Genomic DNA, 18,906 nt, shown 5'->3' on the forward strand with positions numbered 1-18,906 from the left:
CTTACTGGAAAGCATATATGTTATGTTGGCACATTTTCCAAGTGCACTTGAAAGGAACATGTATTTGTCTGTTGTTTGGTTCAGTGTTACACATATTAAAAAAAAAGTTAGTTTGATTGAGAGTAGTATTCAAATTTTCTATAGCCTTATTGAACATTGTCTGTTTTCAAAATTTCTAAGAAGTTAGCACTCAAATTTGTAACTGCAATGATGAACATATTTCCTTTTTAGTACTGGTAGATTTTGTTTCGTGTAATTTTAAATCACTTTTGGATATATTTCATATCTGTGTATACATATACGATTTTATGTCTTTTTGATGAATTGTTTCTCTTTGTAAAATCTCTATTTTTGTTAATATTTTTTCTCCATGATATCTACAGTTACTCTGATTTTCATATTGTTTCCACAATATTAATTTTCCATCATTTTACATTTGATCTATATTTTTCTCTTTATACTTTAAGTTCTAGGGTACATGTACACAACGTGCAGGTTCAATACATAGGTATGCATGTGCCATGTTGGTTTGCTGCACCCATCAACTCATCATTTACATTAGGTATTTCTCCTAATGTTATCCCTCCCCCAGTCCCCCACCCCCAGACAGGCCCCGATGTGTGATGTTCCCCTCCCTGTGTCCAAGTGATCTCATTGTTCAATTCCTGCCTATGAGTGAGAACATGAGGTGTTTGGTTTTCTGTCCTTGTGATAGTTTGCTGAGAATGATGGTTTCCAGCTTCATCCATGTCCCTGCAAAGGACATAAACTCACCCTTTTTTGTGGCTGCATAGTATTCCATGGTGTATATGTGCCACATTTTCTTAACCCAATCTATCACTGATGGACATTTGGGTTGGTTCCAAGTCTTTGCTATTGTGAATAGTGCTGCAATAAACATACATGTGCATGTGTCTTTCTGGTAGCATGCTTTATAATCCTTTGGGTATACAGCCAGTAATGGGATTGCTGGGTCAAATGGTAGTTCTAGTTCTAGATACTTCAGGAATTACCACACTATCTTCCAAAATGGTTGAACTAATTTACACTCCCACCAACAGTGTAAAAGGGTTCCTATTTCTCCACATCCTCGCCAGCATCTCTTGTTTCCTGACTTTTTAATGACTGTCATTCTAACTGGCCTGAGATGGTATCTCATTGTGGTTTTGATTTGCATGTCTCCGATGACCAGTGGTGATGAGCATTTTTTCATGTGTCTGTTGGCTGCATAGATGTCTTCTTTTGAGAAGTGTCTGTTCATATCCTTCACCCACTTTTTGATGGGGTTGTTTGTTTTTTTCTTGTAAATTTGTTTGAGTTCATTGTAGATTATGGATATTAGCCCTTTGTCAGATGGGTACATTGCAAAAAAATTTCTCCTATTCTGTAGGTTGCCTGTTCACTCTGATGGTAGTTTCTTTTGCCGTGCAGAAGCTCTTTAGTTTAATTAGATCCCATTTGTCTATTTTGGCTTTTGTTGCCGTTGCTTTTAGTGTTTTAGTCATAAAGTATTTACCCATGCCTATGCCCTGAATGATATTGCCTAGGTTTTCTTCTAGGGTTTTTATGGTTTTAGGTCTAACATTTAAGGCTTTAATTCATCTTGGATTAATTTTTGTATAAGGTGTAAGGAAAGGATCCAGTTTCAGCTTTCTACATATGGCTAGCCAGTTTTCCCAGCACTACTTATTAAATAGGGAATCCTTTCCCCATTTCTTGTTTTTGTCAGGTTTGTCAAAGATGAGATGGTTTTAGATATGTGGTGTTATTTCTGAGGCCTCTGTTCTGTACCATTGGTCTATATCTCTCTTTTGGTACCAGTACCATGCTTTTTTGGTTACTGTAGACTTATAGTATAGTTTGAAGTTGGGTAGCAAGATACCTCCAGCTTTGTTCTTTTTGCTTAGGATTGTCTTGGCAACATGGGCTCTTTTATGATTCCATATGAACTTTAAAGTAGTATTTTCCAGTTCTGTGAAGAAAGTCATTGGTAGCTTGATGGGGATGACATTGAATCTATAAACTACTTTGAGCACTATGGCCATTTTCACGATGCTGATTCTTCCTATCCACGAGCATGGAATATTCTTAGGTTTACTTGTGTCCTCTTTTATTTCGTGGAGCGGTGGTTTGTAGGTCTCCTTGAAGAGGTCCTTCACATCCCTTGTAAGTTGGATTCCTAGGTATTTTATTCTCTTTGTAGCAAATGTGAATGAGATTTCTCTCATGATTTGGCTCTCTGTTTGTCTGTTAATTGTGTATAGGAATGCTTTCGATTTTTGCACATTGATTTTTGTATCCTGAGACTTTGCTGAAGGTGCTTATCAGCTTAAGGAGATTTTGGGCTTAGACGATGGGGTTTTCTAAATATACAATCATGTCATCTGCCAACAGGGACTATTTGACTTCCTCATTTCCTCATTGAATACACTTTACTTCTTTCTCTTGCATGATTGCCCTGGCCAGAATTTCCAATAGTATGTTGAAAAGGAGTGGTGAGAGAGGGCATTCTTGTCTTGTGCTGGTTTTCAAAGGGAATGCTTCTAGTTTTTGCCTATTCAGTATGTTATTTTTTGTTTGTTGTGATTTCTGTTCTTTTACATTTGCTGAGGAGTGCTTTACTTCCAATTATGTGGTCAATTTTAGAATAAGTGTGATGTGGTGCTGAGAATATATATTCTGTTGATTTGGGGTGAAGAGTTCTATAGATGTCTATTAGGTCTGCTTGTTGCAGAGATGAGTTCAGGTCCTAGATATCCTTGTTAACCTTCTGCTTCATTGATCTGTCTAATATTGACAGTGGGGTGTTAAAGTCTTGCATTATTATTGCATGGGAGTCTAAGTCTCTTTGTAGGACTCTAAGGACTTGCTTTATGAATCTGGGTGCTCCTGTATTGGGTGCATATATATTTAGGATAGTTAGCTCTTCTTGTTGAATTGATCCCTTTACCATTATGTAATGGCCTTCTTTGTCTCTTTTGATCTTTGTTGGTTTAAAGTCTGTTTTATCAGAGACTAGGATTGCAACCCCTGCTTTTTTTTGCTTTCCATTTGCTTGGTAGATTTTCCCTCATCTCTTTATTTTTAGCCTATGTGCATCTTTGCACATGAGAAGGATCTTCTGAATACAGCACACTGATGGGTCTTGACTCTTTATCTAATTTGCCAGTCTGTGTCTTTTAATTGGGGCATTTAGCCCATTTACATTTAAGGTTAATACTGTTATGCATGAATTTGATCCTGTCATTATGATATTAACCGGTATTTTGCCAATTAATTGATGCAGTTTCTTCATAGCATCAATAGTGTTTACAATTTGGCATGTTTTTGCAGTGGCTGGTACTGGTCGTTTCTTTCCATGTTTAGTGCTTCCTACAGGAGGTCTTGTAAGGCAGGCCTGGTGGTGACAAAATCTCTCAACATTTGCTTGTCTGTAAAGGATTTATTTCTCCTTCACTTATGAAGCTTAGTTTGTCTGGATATGAAATTCTGGGTTGAAAATTCCTTTCTTTAAGACTGTTGAATTTTGGCCCCCACTCTCTTCTGTCTTGTAGAGTTTCTGCCTAGAGATCTGCTGTTAGTCTGAAGGGCTTCCTGTTGTGGGTGACTCAACCTTTCTCTCTGGCTGCCCTTAACACTTTTTCCTTCATTTCAACCTTGGTGAATCTGACGATTATGTGTCTTGGGGTTCCTCTTCTCAAGGAGTATCTTTGTGGTGTTCTCTGTATTTCCTGAATTTGAATGTTGGCCTGCCTTGCTAGATTGGGGAAGTTCTCTTGGATAATATCCTGAAAAGTATTTCTCAGCTTGGTTCCATTCTCCCTGTCACTTTCAGGTACACCAATCAGATGTACATTTGGTCTTTTCACATAGTCTCATATTTCTTGGAGGCTTGCTTTGTTTGTTTCTTTTCACTCTTTTTTTCTCTAATGTTGTCTTCTTGCTTTATTTCATTAATTTGATCTTCAATCACTGATACCCTTCTTCCACTTGATCGAATCAGCTATTGAAGCTTATGCATGCGTCACGAAGTTCTCGTGTCATGGTTTTCAGCTCCATCAGATCATTTAAATTCTTCTCTACACTGTTTATTCTAGTTAGCCATTTGTCTAATCACTTTTCAAGTTCTTTAGCTTCCTTGTGATAGGTTCAAACATCCTCCTTTAGCTTGGAGAAGTTTGTTATTACCACCCTTCTGAAGCCTACTTCTGTCAACTTGTCCAAGTCATTTTTCGTCCAGCTTTGTTCCATTGCTGGTGAGGAGCTGCAATCCTTTGGAGGAGAAGAGGCACTCTGATTTTTAGAATTGTCAGCTTTTCTGCTCTGGTTTCTTCCCATCTTTGTGGTTTTATCTACCTTTGGTCTTTGATGTTGGTGACCTACAGATGGGGTTATGGTGTAGATGGACTTTTTGTTGATGTTGATGCTATTCCTTTCTGTTTGTTAGTTTTCCTTCTAACAGGTCCCTCAGCTCCAGGTCTGTTGGAGTTTACTGGAGGTCCACTCCAGACCCTGTCTGCCTGGGTGTCACCAGCGGAGGCTGCAGTACAGCAAATATTGAAGAATAGTAAATATTGCTGCCTGATCCTTCTTCTGGAAGCTTCGTCCCAGAGAGGCAGCCACCTATATGAGGTGTCTGTCGGCCTCTACTGGGAGGTGTCTCCCAGTTAGGCTACACAAGGGTCAGGGACCCACTTGAGGAGGCAGTCTGACCATTCTCAGAACTCAAACAACGTGCTGGGAGAACCACTGCTGTCTTCAGAGCTGTCAGACAGGGACGTTTAAGTCTGCAGAAGTTGTCTGCTGCCTTTTGTTCAGCTATGCCCCACCCACAGAGGTGGAGTCTAGAGGCAGTAGGCCTTGTTGAGCTGCAGCAGGCTCTGCCTAGTTTGAACTACCCAGCCACTTTGTTTACCTACTCGAGCTTCAGCAATGGTGGACCCCCCTCCCCCAGCCAGGCTGCTGCCTCACAGATTGATCTCAGACTGCTGTACTAGCAGTGAGCAAGGCTCTATGGGCAAGACCCATCGAGCCAGACACAGGAGAGAATCACCTTGTCTGCCAGTTGCTAAGACCTTGGGAAAAGCGCAGTATTTGGGAGAAAGTGTCCCGTTTTTCCAGGTAGTCTGTCACGGCTTCCCTTGGCTAGGAAATGGAAATTCCCTGACCCCTTGTACTTCCCAGGTGAGGCGATGCCCTGCCCTGCTTCAGCTTACCCTCCGAGGTCTGCACCCACTGTCCAATGAGTCCCAGTGAGATGAACCAGGTACTTCAGTTGGAAATGCAGAAATCACCCATCTTCTGTGTCGATCACGCTGGGAGCTGCAGACCAGAGCTGTTCCTATTCAGCCATCCTGGAATGCCCACCGTTTGCTCTATTTTTTTTTTATATTTAAAGTCCATCTTTTATAAGTAAAATGTTATTTGATCTTTAAAAATTTATTTTGAAAATGTTTTAATTTTGTTAGAAAATACAGTCCATTTATATTTACTTAAATATGATTTTGTAAAAGTGCTTCCTTTTGCTAATTGCTTTCTATAATTTCTTTTTAAATACCTCCTTTCATTTTATCTTATTCAATTTTATCCTTCCTATTAGCTTTTAAACTGTACTTCTTTTAACTTTTTACTGTTTAGTGTAAAGTTACATCATGCGTGTTTACCTTATCCCAGTTACAATTATGCCACTTCACACAGAATGAGATACTACTCATTCTAGAATAAGTAGATGAGTAGATGAGTAGAATGAATGGATTCTACTAAGTGCTTCTAGCATTGGAACAATGCTCTCCCCTAGCACAGCCACATGCAGTATGTGAACACGTAAATTTAGTTTTCAGTGATCAGTAATCCTTCAGAAGCTTTCAGTAGTGTTTGTATCTTTGTTTATAAACAGTGTTCACTTGATTATAGTCATACATAATGTCTCAAAGGGGATCAGTCTGTAGGAATCTACAAATATTATTGAATCATTCTGGCCATAGTTCCCTCCAGTATTGCATTATTTAAAAGAAAGTTTCAAATGTATGCTGTATTCCTTTCTTCCTTTTGTGTCTGTGGTGTGAAAATATGAGATACATGGGCTCAGGATCTGAATGAAAAAAAGTCTAAATTTGAGGCAAAAGCTCCTGAAATTTTTACTGTATTGAGAATTTTGAAGAGTTGAGATGGTATGTCAAGGGAACAAAATTTTGCTGATGGCTTCATAATAAAATTAACTTTAAACCTCTCTGCTTTTGAAAATACATCATATTTTGATTTTGGTTTTTATTTTCTGTTAGAACATAACTATCAATTCTGTTGATAATAAAATATAATCAAAGAAGCTAAATAAAGAAAACAATTTGAATTGTTATTAATCATAGCAGATAATATAAAATTAATTTATAGTTCTATACAGCATGTAAACAAATACAGTTGAATTGTTTTTCCCTTCTGCTAACTATGTTCTGTGAAAGGAAGTCACTTTTTGCAGTGCATACTTAAGACGTGGATAGTTATTTGGCACTTTTTAAATGGAAAAATGTCTATATAAGTTATTTAGAATTCTGAACAAAAAAATTGTCCATTTGCCCTATTTGTTCATTTGATCACTTATTTATATATTAGTAAAGATTCATAGATAATTATTTTATATTTTGGGTTACAGTTTGATACTACTTTATTTGGTTGTGCAAACCTGGAATTGTTCTACCTTTGACCATTGGAGGCTCTTTCATTTGGTTCATGTGTTTCTTCAACAAACCTCATCTTTTTTTTTTTATTACTTCCTTGCATTCTGACATTATAGAATGCTCCAACATTATCTTGTATATTCTCTGCCCAGTTGTAGAATCAACTATTTCTCAGGGTTCTCATTCCCTTTTTAGAAGAATGGTATTAGAAACCAAGATGTGGGTACTAGCTATGCTCATTGCTTCTGTGGTATCATTTTTGCTAAACCTTCTCCGCTGAAAGAAGAGGAAAATATGTGTGCATATATTTACCTGCATACATATATACATATCTTTTTACATTTTTATATGGGTCCATTTGTCCACATATTATTAGAAATGAGTTTATACTGATGCCTTTAGCTCTAATCCATTACCACATAAAACTATGTAGCTTTCTTTCCATGATTTATCCCAGTCTGAGAGTGAGAAACCCTGCTTTAACCTCTGCCGTCGATTTATGTTTCATTTTTGTGCATATGTATAATGTTTCCTGAATTATTAGTCTGTATTCCCATGGTGGAGGGGAGGAAATTCTATCAAATATACGGCTTATATACAATTTCTTTTGTCTTAGGTCTTATAGACTTCAATCCCTTCGAAAATTACTTGGGCCAGAATTTTCAACCCCCACACCCCACCCTAAGAACATTTCATGATGTTATTTGGCACACACTTTAAGGCAATTATTTTTTCATAGTCTGCATTCTGTCATGGAATTCCTCCACCTCTAAATATCTATTTTTTGAGATTGCAGGCATTAATGTTCACTCTGTGCTATAAAGTTCTATGGGTTTTGACAAGTTCATAGTGTTATGTATCCACCATTACAGTAGCATACAGAATAAATTCAACACCCCTGCCCCACCCCCAAAATCCTAGGGACTTCACCTAGTCCATACGTTACCACCCCCCACAAAGCTCTGGCAATCATTGATCTTTTTATGAATTCTATACTTCTGGCTTTCCCAGAATTTCTCTAAGTGGAATCATATGGTATTAGGTTTTCCAGCCTGGCTTCTTTATTTCCTTTTTTTAAAATTATTATTAAGTTTTTGAGACAGCGTTTCACTCTGTCACCCAGGCTGGAGTGTAGCTGTGCAGTCACTGTTCACTGCAGCCTTTACTTCCTCAGCTCAAGCTATCCTCCCCCACTCAGCCTCTCCAGTAGCTGGGACTAAAGGCCTGCGCCACCAAACCTGGCTAATTTTTGTAATATTTTTGGAGAGATGAGGTCTGGCTCTGTTGCCCAGAGTCGTCTTGAGCTCCTGGGTCCATCTGCCTCCCAAAGTACTGGGATTACAGGCATGAGTCACTGTGCATACCTTGGCCTCTTTCATTTAGCAATATGTATACATGATTCTTCCAGATTTTTACCTAACTTGATAACATATCTCTTTTTATTGCTAAGTAGTTGTCCAATGTATGAATCCATAGTTTATTTATCCTTTCATCTATTGAAAGATATTTTGTTTCTCTCCAAGTTTTTTATTATAACTTAATATTCTATACATCTCCATGTGCAGGTTTTTGTGTTGGCATGTTTTTCAAATTAATTTGGTAGGATCTAAAGTCATGAGTGCTATATTTTATGTTAAGACTATGTTTAGCTTTGTAGAAACTGCCAAATTGTCTTGCAAGGTGTTTTTACCGTCTTGCATTTTTCACCAGCCATGAATAAAAGTTTCTGTTTCTTCAAATCCTCACCAATGACTGGGTAAGAATTGCAAAGAATTTTCATATCTTCTTTGTACATCAGACCCCAGGACCATACAAAATAACAATGTTTCATTCCAGAGTAGAACTGGGGATTCAAGGTAAGTGTGAAATTTAAGATTGAAGATTTTAATTGCAGGTATTGCTCAGTCACTGTTAAGAATGTAAAGCAACAGGAAATTTTAAGCATGGCTAGTGAGAATGCAAAATGGTAAAGCCACTTTGGAAGACAATTTGACAGTTTCTACAAAGCTAAACATATGTTACTATATGATTCAGCATATGTGATCTTAGATCCTTACATATGTGTGTGTGTATACACACAAACACACTGAGACATGCAAAGAGAAGTTTTGAAATATTTTGAGAAGTATTTAGAATTTTGAATATAGCCTATATATATGTATATATGTGTATGTATCTATCTGTGTATAAATATAGATACATATTTCTAGAAACAGGTATCTATCCAGAAGCAGATTATTCTGTTCTGTTGTTTTTCATATAAAAATGATTGAGTATTATTTTTCATTATGACATATAGCTATTTTGTTTAAAAAATACCTGCGTCTTTAAGATTGGTTTGTCGTAACCTCCAACAATTTTTTCTGACCTATGCTGTACAATATCAGAGATATATTTCATATCTGTCAAAGACCTTATAAACCTAATAGCATTTCAACTTTCACAATATTTAAAATTTTTCTCATAATATTTATTCAGTATTCTTTATGTGCATGTCTATATATGATTTTATATATAATTCTATAACATATATTATATTATAGAATAAATATATAAATTATATATATTCCATATATTCTATTCTAGTATAGAATATAAATAGAATATAATATATAATAAATATAATATATAGACTATATATATATAGAAGGTATAGAATATATATTCTCTCTATATATTCTATTATGTAAATTCTATAATATAAAATATTATAAGACTTAGATTTATAAGGTTTAACTGCATGGCATTTTGGGTATTATTTTGCATAATAATATATATTTATAATAACATAGGGAAATCAAATAGTTAAAGGAAATTCTAAAGTTGTAAACTTAGTGTTTAGTCAGTTGCCAGAAGTCCTTAAGACAATTAAGCGATGTAGAAATCATTGTGCATTACCTTCTTCTTCAAACAGGACAGATCCCTAGTTTGAGCCACCTCTGAATTAAGGTGTGATTAAATCTGGGAATGAGTGTGTGTATGTGAGAGAGTGTGTATGTGTATAGGTTGTGTATATATATACGCAAACACATAGTTTGTGTACATATATATGAACATATATGTACATATATATGTACATATATGTACATATATATGTACATATATATGTAATATATATGTTTGTGTACATATATGTAACTATTTCTTATAAAATGCTATTGAAAATGAGCAATAATTGATTTGAGCAATGGTTTTTTATAATTTAATGTAGCCTTACATAATCTCTATGCTAAGTTTGATATTTCACAGTCAAAATCAAATGTACAAAATTAAAGAACAAAACAAATAGCAATTACATAAGAAATGACTTAGCAGCTGTCAGCTTATGCAAGAAATGGCAGTGCACCAATTCCCTTGGCATCCATGAAGCTGTTACTATGGCTGTTGTTGCCTCTGTCTTTGCTGAGGTTAACAGCAATCACAAGACACTTTTTTGGTTCATTTACTCAGGCTGTTGATTAACACAGATTCAATGCCAGGACAGTGTTACAATCAACTGAACTGCCATCTAGACTTAACATTATCAAGGATGCACTTCTGCTAGTATTCGTTTCAAAGTGTCATTTAGAAAACTATATACTACTTCAAGGTAATTAATTATAAGTATGTGTGTGTGTGTGTGCGTGTGTTTGTGTGTGTGTGTTTACACATGGTTTTCATAGCAGTAGACAGTGCTACATTTAGTGTTAAGTCTCAAAGATTGGACTACCTGTCATCAAAGCCATATGCTCATTTGTGTCATTATTCTAGGAATGCGTTAGGAAATATTGCATAAACACTGCATACATTTACATAAAATTGTCAGTTTTAAAACCCTATTCATATCCATTATTTTGCTTGATAATTACTGCAATCCAATCCAGTGAAAACAGCAAGGTAGACACTATTATAACAAATTTAAAGGTGAGAAATTGAGACTCTAGAGGTTAAGTGATTGTCCAGTGTGATGACTGGATTAGGCAGAAGTTGCCAAATATGCATGTCCGTGGTAGGTCTTTTTATTCCTATTGTTTTTCTCCATAGAACCAGGCAAACATTATCTTCCAGGCTTGTGAAGCCATATTCCTTATAACATACCAAGAGAGATATTGAAACATTTTATTTTCACCATGATTATTGCATTTTGGATAGGTAGCACTAAGATTAAAATTCAGGAAATTATAATAATCTTTAGGTCATATACTGGTTTCCCAGGGATATAAACTGCACCTCACATTTGAGCACTATTAATTACTTTGCCTAAAATAAATATCATAGCTATTTAATGGATTCTTTTCAGAGAATAAAACATATTTTTAATAGTTCATTTTGATCTCCATAACTGGTTTCATGGCTTTTTTGGTAGTTCTTTATCTCTCAGACATCATTTTTTTAATTAAACTTCTTTCTAAATGTTGCCGCTATCATGTTTCATCAAAAACCTCAGAGGACAGATGAAATTACACCTCAGAATTTGAGATGTCCTGAGTAGTCAAAGAATAGTGATCATTGATGATAAAAACATGAATAACTCATGAACTATAAGTTCATTAAAATGAAATTCATTAAAAAATTATTGCACATGAGCACATAAAGACGCATCCATAGTTATTCATCACAGGCTTATCATTACAGCACAAAACAGGAAACTGAAATGTCATTCTTGAAGAAAGAAATAAACACATACCTGTGCTTATCAACATTTGCAATCCTGAAATCATAGTATTGAATACATACAGCATGCCTGATAGTCTCACACACAGAAGACAATTATGGAACTGACAATTTCAAAACTAATGTTTGAATGGAACATAACTTAGTATTAACGTATAAAACCAAATACACTAATTTCATGACAGTAATTGCCTCTGGGGTGGAAGTAAGAGAGGAGAAAACACTGGAGACTTCAATTTTCATCTGCCTTTGTGTCTTGAATAAACGTTTAAGGACATAATCATGGTCATTATTGTGTTCTTCAATTCTGGGTGCTTGATACGTGAGCATTTATTTTGTTTAGTCATATAGTTTTTTTAAAGAAACATTTAGATCACATTTCTAGGAAATTTTCTTCCTACATTCTTCCTAATCATGTATTATGATAAATTCAAATTTTCTCAATTTTTTAATGTAGGATTTTGTCTAGAAATTTATTTATAAAAAAATTTATTTATAAAATGAATATAAATTTTTCATAAAAATTAGTGAATCACTGTGATCTTCAGAGAAATCATGTTCCTTAGTGTTATCTTATTTAATCCTGCATCAGGATGGCATCTTTAGAGGACTTCAGAATTGTTTAGGCAATGTGATATAAAACTAAGCTCACTGAAAGACTACTATAACTTAAGTGATGCATATTACATCAATCCTTTGTATTACTGAGTGTATTGGTAAAGTTTTTTTTGGATTAAATCCGCATTCCACAAATTTTATTTACATAAAGAAACAGAATTACCATTCATTTTTATGGAAGTATTTAAAAGTATATTAAAATATTTTAAGATACACATATGATTTGCCTATAAAATAATAAAATCAATTGAACTTGTAAAATCGTTCATATATTTGTCATACTTAAGCAACCAATTAGTTTATTTGTCAAATAACTTGTTTTAGAGAGATGACTTTTAGTATTAAAGCATTAAATGTGCCAACAAATTATTCTTATTCAAATATCTAGTAATACAATGTCTGAATTTACCAAATCCTACATGTATAAAGGCTGCTTGAATCAGGTAGCATTGTGAACTTGTGTCAAGCCAGTGGTGAACTACAGAGCCTGATGTGGCTGGACTATAACAGTGAAAGGTATTTGATCTGTGAGATTACAAAAGGACTTTCAAGACCAGAGAGAGAGCAGAAAAGAAATAGGTACTCCTGTTATGGAAGAAGAAACTGTACCCGTCAGGGATTTAGCACAAAGAGTGGGTGCTGAGTAGGGTGCAGAGGTCAACACAGGGCAGGCAGTATCTACTCTCATTGCTCACCATGTGTGAGTTCAGGCAACATAAAAAACATTGGTAAGGGGATTACTAGAATGAAAGCAAAAATATATTTTTACTGGTCATTTGGGTTTATATTGTTTGAAATAGTGTAATGGTAGGATTTTTCAAGTTTTATAAGAAAAATATGACCATTACTATATCATATTATCTTCATAAAAGTTATGACATATTTAAAATCAGATAATTAGGGTAAAACATTATAATACACAAATTGGGTGTTTGAATTAACAATGTAAAGCAAACCTTTGAGTATACGGATAGTACTAGTGAACAGGATGAGTCAAAGATTAAAATCTGCATTTGTATACACGTCTTTTACCTTATTGGCACAGATGAATCCAGCAATAAGAACATCTGCACTTGGAACAACTTAGGCTTCAGATTCAGATATCAGCAAATGAAAGAATAAAAATATGAATTATAAGTACTCTACTTAAATATTCCTCCATCTGGAAAGAATCCAATGCCATAAAAATAAGATTATTTCTTCTTTGCTGATAAGATTCATCTTTGGTTCTGCTTACACATATGCAAAATAAAGTGAAAATTTGAAGTAATTATTCGCTAATTTATGACACCAAATATTTTTGCTTAAACAGAATGAATATGAGGATAGCTGGACCAATTTTCCATTTCACTGTCATTGTTTTTAGATGATACAGAAACACATTACTATGGAGAATAAATTGGCAATCTCAGGCTGATTTTAAATACATATTTTGGAGACTTTTTATCCTTTTTTTGAAATTCAAGTATTAGTTTGTAAAATATCTAGGGAATTTATTTGCTCTTTGGGTTTTTAGACATTCTGTTTTATTTTATGTAATAGAGAGATCATCAAAGAACCTGAAGTAGGTGTTATAACTTTATTTCTGTTATATTAAAAAAATCAAACAATATATTTAGCTTGAGAAACCAATTGCAAAACTGTCTAGGAGGAATTAGCTTCCATTAACATGAAATAGTTTATGAAAGAATTTCATAAACTATTTATAGAGTAACTTATCAATTCATGGAACTGATGTGATAAAATTAAAAATCTAGGCTGTAGCTCACTACAGTGAATGTAAAGAAAAAGCCATATTTAAAAAGAAAGTAGGATTCAAAAATGTAACAAGTGCATTAAACATGGATCTTCCACCTTCATGCTTAAACTATTTAATTTAGTTTAATCAAACATTCTATTTCTATTCTTCTTTATTCTGGTTCTAAAAGTAGTATATTTTTAATAAAGTAAGTTTGTAGTTAGATTTCGTAAGTGCTTGTAGCACTTTCACTTAATGTAAAGCAGCCTAACAGCAGCATATGTGGTCACAGCTAAGCATGGGATAGTTCCAGCCTACTGCTACTTTACAGTTGCAGTGCATTCTGCAATTTCAGCATCGTTGCTAAGGAAAGTTATATTGATGCACAAGGCACATTCTGAAAATCTGGTTTTTGTTGATTTTTAAAGAATTTATCCGAAATATTGAGCACTTTGCAACCAATTTTTAATGCTATGATGCCAAATTTTAATCTACTGTTATTTTAAAGGAGACTTAAAAAGTTAGGTCAATCAAACATTTGCAACTTGTTTGGATCTTGATATAGAAGAAAAAAACATGTCTTAAAAAATTGCTGAAAGTTAGAATGTTGATGTGATATTATATGTGATTAAGGCCTTGTTATTAATATTGTTAGTTTTGATAATGTTACTGTAGGGAAGAGAGAGAGGTTGAGAGACAGATCTGATCCATTAGAGATACACATTTACACACCCCAAATCATTGTGGATAAAAAGCTGACATTTGTGGTTTGCTTTAGAACATTCTAGTGAAGGGAATAAAGTGTGCAGGTGTAGAGTTGAAAGAAAATGCCCAAATTTTGATAATAATTGCACAAGGTAAAGGGTACACAAGAGGAGGTGAGTGTAGGTATGTGTTACTATTGCCTCTACTTTATGGACCAGAAATTGTTCTAAATGCTTTTCATATTTAAATTATAATTCTTACAGCAAGGCCAGACACAGTGGCTCATGCTTGTAATTCCAGCACTTTGAGAGGCTAAGGTGGGAGGATCGTTGGATCCCAGAGTTTTAAACCAACCCCAGGCAACAAAATGAGTTTATGCCTCTATAAAAGAGAAAAATAAACTAGCTGGGTATAGTGGCACAGACCTGTATCCCAGCTTTGGGAGGCTGAGGCAGGAGGATCTCTTGAGTCCAGGGGTTTGAGGCTACAGTGAGATGATCCATTCTGTCCCAAAAATAATAATTAATAATAACAAAATAATAATAATGCTCACAGCAACCCTATGAGTACTATTATTTTCTCCACTTTACAGATTCAGAATGTGAGGCCCAGAGAAATTAAATAGTTTCTCACATATATCTCTGCAGATTTTATCAAATAGATTAAAGCCACAGACAGGAACTAGGTTCTTCTAAAAGCATCAGACTGGAAATACGTTTATCTAAAGGTTTCACTTCCTGAAAAGCATGTTTAATGATCCTACTCTTTAAGGGAAGAGATCCAGAGAGACATGGGTGCTGCCAATTTCTTCTTTCTTTTCGTTTTGTTCTTAAAATTACTCTATCGTCTTTTTATTACCAGAAAACTAGGCTTAGAAGATTTTATTTTATTAGGAGCATGCTTGAAGTCTTAAAGGTAAAACAAGAATGTTTTTGAGGAAAATCAGAATTATCAACCAGAAAGACGACAGTGAGGGAGGGATAAAGTCACATATAAGGGTTAGAGGCCCTTTCCTTCTTTACCCTTGTAGTACTATGACTGTGCTTGTCAGTAAAATCGTATTAAAGAAGTTTGTATCCACCTATTTTTTCATGGAAAACTGAGATAAGACAATAAATATTCAACATGTGCATTGAAAAAGTTCATTTAATGGTCATATGAGCATAGGGCTGAATTACTTATACTTTACATACTTAATATGTAATACACTATGAGACTTCAATTTTATAGGAAAAGAGGAATTTTTGTTAGTAAATTGTTTTCATTTATAATAAATGAATAATCTTTGTACTCTCAGTATTTTTTCATGATTTTTATGGCAAACAAAAGATATAGCATCTTGGCCTACTATGTATCTGCAGCAGTGTTACATAAACTCTGTGATTATAATTTTCATTATCCATTAAATTTAAAGAATTATAATCTCTTTGTCTAATTCTCAAAATTGCACTGATAATATTGACATGAAAGTGTTCTGAGGGTTATTCTTTCAGTAGCTAAAACTGTTATGCTCCTTAAGTAAATAGTTACTGTTTTTATAATTTATCACTAGTTGTAATTCACTGTACAGTGAGTTGTCACGGCTGTAAATATAGCACAAACCAGACTCCTCCTTGTAATTTTCTGGCAAGACATTTTGTGAAACCTCTTCTTCACTTTAGTTGGAAGCTGTGTATCTTATTACCCCCCCCGCATCCCATGCACCCCATGCGGCATGTGCATGACACAGAGAAAAATATGTATCCCATGTATAATAAGAAAATGTCTTTGATATTTACATAGGGACATTGAGGGAGAAGATTCTATTTTCCATGTGCAAAAAAAAATGTGTCAGAATAAAACCAAGGAAGAATGTGTAGCACCAAAACATGGTCAGTTTCTAGCACCACAGTCTGAGACAAAAAGTACAATTGTACCTAATAGCAGTTTTATTCCTTAACTGAGAGGCTCAATACATTTTCTGGTTAGTTGGAATTGGGCTTCACAGTTTTTATTTTTAAAAAATAATTCTAATAACCTCTTCCACCTTGAATCATGCAAACACCAAGTCTGAATGTGCTTGACCAGATCATTTATTAATGTTGCCAACTGCTAGAAGGAAAAATTAAAAATAAGTGCATTACTCCCAAGAATACTATGCAGCCATTAAAAAGAAAAAAAAAAAAATCATGTTCTTTGCAGCAACATGAATGCAGCTAGAGGCCATGATCCTAAGCAAATTAATGAAGGGACAGCAAACAAAATACCATATGTTCTTGGTTATAAGCAGGAACTAAACCTTAGGCACACAAACATAGAAACAATAGACAACGAGGACTTCCTGAGGTGGGAGTGCAGGAGGAGGGCATGCGTTGAGAAACTACCTATAGGATACTATGCTCACTACTTGGGTGATGAGATCATTTTTACGCCAAACCTCAGTGACACACAATTTACCCATGTAACAAACCTGTATACGTAACCCCTGAACCTAACATAAAAATAAAAATAAAACATAAGCATTACTAAAATAATTTTTGCTATTAAAAATTTTTAAGTATTAGATCTGCTTATACAGTGTTTCATGTAATTTTATATTAATATTCCTTGAAAATGTGGGTGATTCACTGCAACTAGTTTATTTATAAACACAATATGCACTATGACTAATGTAGAGAGTGAAGGGTGTTTCTTATGACAGAGGAAGGATGCTCAAATATATGATATTCTTATCTGTAAATGAGTACATAAACAAGACTTGCAGAAAGCATCATGAAAAAGAAAAATATACTATTCACTTGCTGACTTCTTCCTGTATAAAAGGTTATTTGATAAAGCCTTCTACTTTTACCCGTAAAGCCAAGTATAAGCAAACACCTCAATGAAAAGTATATTGAGAAAGGATTCTGGATGGTTAGGTTTAAGACAAAAACACACACATGCACATGCACACACACACAAATATCTGACGTGATTGAAAACACTTTGATGTCAGGTTCTAAAATCATTAGCATTCTCTTCAACATTCTTAGATTATGTAAGCACAAATTGTTTTCACCTTTAAAAAATTACACCTAATTCTTTAAAACAACTCTTCAACAGCTTATACAAATTATGGAATATATTATTTCATCTACTGAATTTTTGAGCAGTCAAGAGTTCTACTGTAAATTAATGAAATGCGCAACAACTATGTGTCAATCTGAGTATACAAAGTCTAAAACCCTGGTCCTCACTTTCAAGATGCTCATATCAATGATAATAAACTAGTAATATTTAATGATAGACTTGAAAGCCTAGACAAGGGGAAGGAGCTGAGTGTTATTAAATGTTGAAGTAAACAAATGTAATGATACTTTTAAATAAAACAGAGTTGAGAGGTTGATTTCTTTGTAAACGTGTTTCTGTTGTGTTCTCACCCTTCAAACACTGCTACTGTTTAAGTTTTGTAACCCTATGATCCTGTAAGCTAATATTGTAATATGCTGGTTTGTTTTCACTTTGAAAAACAAAAATAGCCTACTAAATTTTTAAAAACCTATTGTCCTTGGCTATTCTTATGCTAAAAGTTTAACATAACTGAAAAGAAAAATAGACAATTATTTCTCACTAGATCGTCAAGGTGTCTTTTTTCTAATTAAAAACTTACATTTTGTCAAATTTCATTTCATTTTATCATTTGTTCTTAGAATATTGTTTATAATACTGTTTTTCCAAAGTTCCACAGCAAATATATTCACTATACAAGCTAGACCCTATTGTGGGAGGATGTGGTCATGAGTATGTTTAAAGTTCTATTCTCATGCATATTTCTGAATATTTTTAAACCAAAAAACATTCTAAAGTAGTTTGTTAATACCTAATATTCTATATTTTTTTGTATACTGTTTCACTTCATTACTCTTAGTAGAACTAATTCTGTCCTTTTTGCATCAGCCAACGATAATTGATTACTAAGATTTTATTTCACTGCATTAAGGGTTATCAAGGAAAGATAGTAGATGAGATATGTGAAGTGTTTTTAATAATTGGTACAATACTACACGTAAACAAATTTTTGCTCATTAGTGTCATGTTAGCTTTGTCTCTTCACAGGAAATATTCAAGATCTGTAACACTGATTTTTATTTCAGCCACTTATTTTTAGAGTAAATATTTTATCCAAGTACATCATGTGCCTAGAAAAGTACATCAATAAAAAGTAGGTTGTTTGATAAGTTTTTCACTAAATGAATTCAGTGGTGTAACTGGCAAGAGGAACAAGAAACAGAAGTTCTCCAGAAACTGCAAGCACTCTCCTTCCCTCTTCTCGATACTCCTCTCCCCAGTCCTTGCCTGTATTCTGATTCGTAGCCCCATAATTAGTTTTTGAATATTATGCAAATGATATTGTCCAATATATATGTACTTTTTGAATTGATTTGTCTCATTTAACATTATGCAGGTGAGAGTCATCCATATGGTTGTATGTAACTGTAGTTTATCCATTTTCATTGTGGCAAAGTATTATTTTGTTGTATAATTATAATACAATTTATG

Source organism: Symphalangus syndactylus, chromosome 11, assembly GCF_028878055.3.
Source record: "Symphalangus syndactylus isolate Jambi chromosome 11, NHGRI_mSymSyn1-v2.1_pri, whole genome shotgun sequence".
Lineage (NCBI taxonomy): Eukaryota > Metazoa > Chordata > Mammalia > Primates > Hylobatidae > Symphalangus > Symphalangus syndactylus.